The sequence below is a fragment of the Onychomys torridus genome, chromosome 3 (assembly GCF_903995425.1).
Source record: "Onychomys torridus chromosome 3, mOncTor1.1, whole genome shotgun sequence".
In the NCBI taxonomy this organism is placed as follows: domain Eukaryota; kingdom Metazoa; phylum Chordata; class Mammalia; order Rodentia; family Cricetidae; genus Onychomys; species Onychomys torridus.
The window spans coordinates 127,437,204-127,443,254 of NC_050445.1; positions in this window are offsets into that span (position 1 = coordinate 127,437,204).

The window sequence follows — 6,051 nt, forward strand, 5'->3', positions numbered from 1 at the left end:
AGAATATTTTTCACAGAAGTTGGTGGGTTCTCAAATGTTAACCACAGCGACATCCGCCCTGTAGCAGGCGGCAGAGCTGATGTGACTGCATCGTTCCGAGATGCTTGTTCTCTGTAGCCCAGGCGTGCAGAGAGCTGGAGTTGGGCCTGTCCATCACAGCATCTGATCTCCTGTACCCATCCTGTGATGTGTGGCACAAAGAACAATGACTGAACTCTGTCACACAAGTGTCTTGTCCTGTTTTTAAAGGACAAGTTCTCACTATGTAGCGCTGGCTTGCCTGGGAACTCACTCACTATGCAGCAGACCAAGCTGGTTTCAAACTTCCAGAGATCTGCCTGACTCTGCCTCACCAGTGCTGGGATTAAAGATATACACCGCCATGGCTGGACCTTTATTTCTTAAGATGTGAAAGACAGAATCGATAGTAGTAACCCTCGTGCTGGTTTGAGTGGGATTGACCGGTCACCGGCCAGTGGAGCTGTCTGAGAAGGATCTCGAGGTGTGGTTTTGTTGGAGAAGGTGTGTCACTGGGGACAGGCTTTGGAATTTCAAAGGACTTTCCAGTGTGTCCTTTTCTCTACTTCCTTGTTGTGGGTCAGGATGTGAGCTCTCAGTTACTGCTCCAGCACAAGTCTGCCTGCCCACCACCATGCTTCCCACCATGATGGCGATGGATATCTAGCCCTCTGGAATTTTAATCCCCAAACAAGTGCTTCCTTAGATAAATTGCTCTGGTCATGGTGCTTTATCATGGCAACAGAAAAGTAGCTGAGGCACCCGTGAGTGAGTTTTGTCCTTACGTTTTTAAAACGCGGGAGTGAAAGGATTTTAACTATGGAAGTCTAAATTCTGCAGCAGGAAAGCACAGACGCAATTCTGGAGTGGCCTGCTGCTCCCCTCATCAGCTCAGGTCTGCAGAGACGGCACAGGATACTCTGGGGTTATCAGGACCTCATTGTAGCTCAGTCACAAATACCTGGCAAGAGGTCCTGCTGTGTCAGCAGCCTTTGATCTTCCCCCTCTTCCGTGACATCCCCTGAGCCTCAGGGGAGGGGAGTGGTACAGAGATCCCAGTGATGGCTGGACACTCCACACACACCTATTCTCAGGGCTTTGACTGGGTGTGGGTCTCCCTATTCACCACTTTCCACGGTATTAGCCTCTCAGATTAGGATCGAGAGCTGAATTAAGCTGCACATTCATTTTCCTTCACAGCTGGATAAGATTTCATTGTGTAAGTGTCCCGCCATTCATCAGTGGAGGGACACCTGAGCTGTTTCCAAGTCTTAGCAATTCTGAACAGAGCATCGAAGACCATGGAGAAGTGAGTGTCTCTACAGGAGGATATGTCATCCTCTGGGGAAATTCCCAGGAGTAGAATAGCTGGCTGTGATGGCCGATCGTGGCTGTCAATTTGACTACATCTGGAGTTAACTAAACCCACGTAGCTGGGCACACCTGTGAGGGGTTTTTCTTGGTTGGATTATTTGAGGTGGAAGACCCATCCTAAACCTGGGCCACACCTTCTGGTGCAGCACACATTTTTAAAAGGGCATGGAAGAAGGAAGCTTTTGCCTTTTGCCTGTTTGCCCTTGCTTTCACTGGCAGTTCATCTCTTCTGTCCCCGAGCCATCCCGTCAATGGTGTTAAAAACTACTTATTCAGGATTCCAACGTGGTCTGAAAATTCACCACTCCCTAGGTCTTCCCTGGGACTCCAGCACCAGATTGAGACTGCTGAGACACCAGTCTCATAGACTGACCACTGCCAGAGCCTTGGCCTTCCTGTCAGGGGACAGCTAGTGTTGGGCTACTCAGACCACGGGCTATACATCACTGTAATAAGTCCCGTGTGTGTGTGTGTGTGTGTGTGTGTGTGTGTGTGTGTGCATACATATGTGTATGTGTATGTGTAGACATATATACACACATATATACAACATACACATATATACACACTATTGTTAGAATGAATATATGTGTATGTGCATATACACATATATTCATTCTAGCAATTGTTCCTTTGGAGACCCTTGATTAATACTTGTTGCACTGGGTCTTCTTGTGGTTCTATTTCTAGCCTTTAGAGAGCTAGTCTCACTGATTTCCATGCTAGCTCTACCGGTTCCCACATCACCAACAGTGACCCTTCCCCTTTCCCACACCCTGGCTTGCACTGTTGTCTGAATTTTAGCCATTCTAACTGGGGTAAGAGAATCTCCAAGTGGTTTCATGTTCCCCTAATGGCTAAAAATATGTTTTTGCCATTTCCATTTCTTCTTTTGAGAACTCTGTTCAGTTTCATGAACTCACAGCAGTTCCAGCTGCTTGCCCAAGGCCTGGAGGTGACGATGTCAGTGAACAACACAGCATGAAGGGGCTGGGGTGCTCCAGGCCCCGCTAGTGCAGGAGCTACGACGATGGGTCCTAGGGAAGAGAGAGTCAGATTTCTTTAGGAGCGTCGTCCCTGGTAGATGGGCCATGCTCACAGCCATGTGCATATGGGCAGCATTAATTAGACTTAGTGAGTTATCAAAACAAGAAAAGAGAGTACATGAAGTTTTGAGGAGGAATGGGGGGATCCGTGGTGGTGATAATATCAAAATAACATTGCATATGTGTATGAATTTCTCAAAGAATAAACAAAAATATTATATTAAAAACAAATGTCTGTCAAGAGCTCACGCTCAGTGGTAGACTACTAAACCTGTCTCTGTCAGGGTTTCTATTGCTGTGAAGAGACACCATGACCACGGCAACTCTTATAAGGAAAACATTTAATTGGGTGATTTACAGTTTCGGAAGTTTAGTCCGTTATCGTCATGGCGGGACAGACAGACATGGTGCTGGAGAAGGAGCTACATCTTGATCCCACAGACAATGGGAAGTGAACTATGACACTGGGCATGGCTTGAGCATATATGAGACCTCAAAGCCCACCCCCACAGTGACACACTCCTCCAACAAAGCCACAACACTAATAGTGCCTCTCCCTATGAGCTTATGGGAAGTTTAAACTACCACAATACCCAAAATACGTCCTACATGGATACATACACACTCATATACATATACATGCATATATACATATGCACATTATACATGCACACATGCACATATGCATACATACACACATGCACATGCATACATACATTATAGACACATACATATACATACATGCATGCGTGCATACATACATATTTATATACATAATAAAAAGAACAATCTCACTTCTTTCATTTTTATGCTCCCCTTCTTGGAACACCCCCACCCCAAGTTCAACTAGGTGGCTTTTTGGATCTTTGTGATGGTTTCTGAAATGATCAACCTATTTTTATTTTGGTCTCATCCAGTAAAAATTTCATCCTGGTAGCTCAGGGCTTCCCATGGTCCCTCGAGTTGGCTGGTCCTATGTGCTGCCTGTGAGGCCCTGAAACACTTGTTCCCATGGTCCCATCTCCTCCTCCCTCCTGGTTGATGTCTTCACTTCTGGGTTTGGTCCCCATTCCTCAGTGGAGACTCTGCTCCTTTCTGCCTCAGTGCCATCAAATGTTCTATTATTCTTTGCTTGCAGACTCTTCTGTAAGACTCAGCTCAAGCAGTATGTTATGGTGCACGACTGTAATTCTAGCATGTGAGAAGTAGCAGCGGGAGAATCAGGAGCTCAGTCATCCTCAGCTACAGACAAAGAAGACAAAGTCCAACAAAGACCCAGCCCACGGTGAGGCAGCTTTCCTCTCGGTGTTATCCTCCCCCAGGATTCCCAGTTCCAAGCAATGAAGACCATGCATGTCCTCTGTGTCGTCACCTGGACCTTGAGCATACCTGGACATGCCTACCAGACCCACAATCCCTTGAAGAAGAGTCCCGGTTGTGTTCATATTTATCCCAGCGTGCCACACCTGTCTTCAAGAGGTATTTATTTTGGGGCTGGTGGAGAGATGGCTCAGAAGGGGAAGATGCTCACTGCCAAGCCTGATGATCTGAGTGTGCTCCCTGGGACCCACAAGTTGTCCTCTGACCTTTACATACACACCCTGTGTAGGAGCACCTGCCTTAGCCTGATGACCCGAATATGATTCCTGGAGCTCAAAGCAGCAGGACAGAACCAATTCTAGAAATTGTCCTGTTGACCTCCACAGGTGTAGCCTGGCGAATGTGTGCACTTGGGTGCACACATACACACACACACACACACACACACACACACACACACACTGAGTAAATAAACTAAGTGAAATTTGACGATGGGCCACTATTATGCTTGCCTCTTTTTTCCTCTTGCAAAAAATTTGGCAAAAGTCAAAAAGACTAGTGAGTTGTAACAAAGCAATTGTTTACATGCAAGACTCAGATTTTCAGTGCTTACCCCACGTGGCAAACAAGGAGGAAAACCATAGATGCTGAACTCAGTCTCATTGTGGCGGTAAGTAATGATGTCCTATTGAGATCTACCAGTCATTAAGAGCTGAACGCTGTCCCCGGCTATGTTTAAGGTGGAGCTTTTTATTGTGAGATGATTATGCAATGGCATTCAGTTATAAGGAGCAACACAAGAGACTCCATGCCTCTCATCCACCGTCCCCTAAGACCATCATCCTCAATAACTCTAATGAGACACTGAAGGTTCCTTGGCTTTAAAATTTTATTGGCTGGGTGTGGTGGGTCACATCTTTAGTCTCAGTGCTGGGGGGGACAGAGGCAGACACATCTTGGTGAATTTGAGGCTAGCCTGGGCTACATAATGAGACCCGTTTCCCAAAACTGAGGCAGGGAGAAGGCTTAGCAGTCAAGAGCGCTCGTTCTAACTAAGGACCGTCTATGGTTCCCAGCACCCAAGTAGGGCGACTCATGGCCGCCTGTAGCTCCAGGGCATCCTTTGCCTTCTTCTGGACTCCTTGGGCATGTCCACAGGTGACAAGGATGCACATAGGTGCACATAATAAATCAAATGTACTGATTTCTAAGTTAACATGCAAACTAATGGGTTTTCACACTTACATGTCGTTAGACTGGTTCTTTCCCCAACTTCCTCCATGTCCCCTGCCACCCCGTCACTGGTCCCTCCCTCTCTCCACAGGACCCCTTTCTGCTTTCATATACATGAAAATAGACTTCTACAGAGGAGGTGAGGTGACATTCCTCCATTCAGAGCTGGACGTGGTGGTGCACACCTGTAAATCCAGCACTTGGGAGGCTGAGGTAGGAGGATCCGTTCAAGGCCATCCTTGGCTATGTTACAAATTTGAGTTTGAATCTAACATGAGGTACATGAGACTCTCTCTCTCTCAAAAAAAAAAAAAATAAATAAATAAAAAAATCTTATATTCAAGGAGAGAAAAAGAGTAATGAAATTTTCCCCAAAGTTCACTTAGTCTTCTGTCTTTATGATGGATGGTGGTTGAGGTAAGAATGGCATGCTGCTTGTAGGCTACGAGGTTGCTCTTGTGGTTTCATTTTAAAATAACAGTATTTACATTGGAAATAGGTCCCTTTCCATGATGAGAAGCCACTGCCGTCAAGTTAAAAACAAGTCTAATAGTGACATCATTCACAAGAGCTAAACTGTGAAAGCACTGTCCACGCACAGGTAAACAGATGAGCAGGAGACAGCATGTGTACACACAGTGAAATACAGTTCAGGGAGCTGGAGAAATGGCTGGGCAGTTTCTGAGCCCTCATGGGGTGACTCGCAAGCATCTGGAACTCCAGGTTCTGGGGATCATCCTCTTCTTGCCTCCAAGGGCACCAGGCAAGCTTGTGGTGCACATACATACATTCAGGAAAACACACACATAAAATAAAAACAATATTGTTTGGCTTTCAGAAGGGAGGGTTTCTAGAAGTGTGCTTCAAAGTGGATGAACCTTGAAAGCATCTTGTTAAGTGAAACGACCTACTCACAAGAGGCTAGTTCCTTATGTCTCCGGTGGGGTCAACACCAGATGGAAAATAGGATGGTAGCTGCCAGGCAGGGTGTGGGGTGGGAAGTCACTGTTCAATGGAGTTTCATTTTTGCAAGATGAGATGAGCTTCTGAGAAGGCTGTG